The following is a 612-nucleotide window of genomic DNA, read 5'->3' as shown; positions in this document are numbered from 1 at the left end:
TTTTTTTTTTTTTGGTTTTACCAGGGAAATGTCCACAGATTGCCTGCTTTTACTGTGGAGTTTTACTATCGAAATCTAGGTCAGCAGCATTGAATAAAGATGTGGGAGTGAGCCTCTGTCAAACGTGCTCCTGAATAATACTACTAGCTGGAGGCTGTTGGTGCTGAATGATGCTTGTGAGGTAGCCACTCTGGGCTGGCTGTGCTGCAGCACCACTGTGGAAGGCAGTAAGCAGCCGACTTCTGCATCTTAAAACCAGACTTGCGTGTTCCTTCTCCTGAAGGAGTGAGAAAAATGTACCCACTTCTCTGATTAAAAACTTTATTTCTTTATCCAAGCAGAATCACTGAACCTTTTGAAGTTTATTTTGGAAATGATAAGCTATTGTTTAAATTCTTCTGGGATTCCTTATGTGAGGGGTCCCCAACTTCTGATGAGTTGTATAATTATTTCATTATATATTACGATGTAATAATAATAGAAATAAAGTGCACAATGAATGTAATGCACTTGAGCTTGAATTATCCCAAAACCATCACAGCTGCCCCCCAAACCCCGTCAATCCGTGGAAAAATTGTCTTCCATGAAAAAGATCTGTGGTGCCAAAAAGGT

General features: G+C 40.2%; 1 protein-coding gene across 5 annotated transcripts in view; it reads left to right on the top strand.

Annotated features, from left to right (window-relative positions):
* Positions 1–612, top strand: part of MAP4 (microtubule-associated protein 4) — a 251,453-nt gene that overhangs the window by 170,713 nt on the left and 80,128 nt on the right. The gene's annotated exons all lie outside the window — the stretch shown is intronic.

Source organism: Propithecus coquereli, unplaced genomic scaffold (assembly GCF_000956105.1).
Source record: "Propithecus coquereli isolate 6110/MARCELLA unplaced genomic scaffold, Pcoq_1.0 Scaffold1, whole genome shotgun sequence".
Classification (NCBI taxonomy): Eukaryota; Metazoa; Chordata; class Mammalia; order Primates; family Indriidae; genus Propithecus; species Propithecus coquereli.
This window is presented reverse-complemented; position numbering and strand designations above follow the sequence as displayed.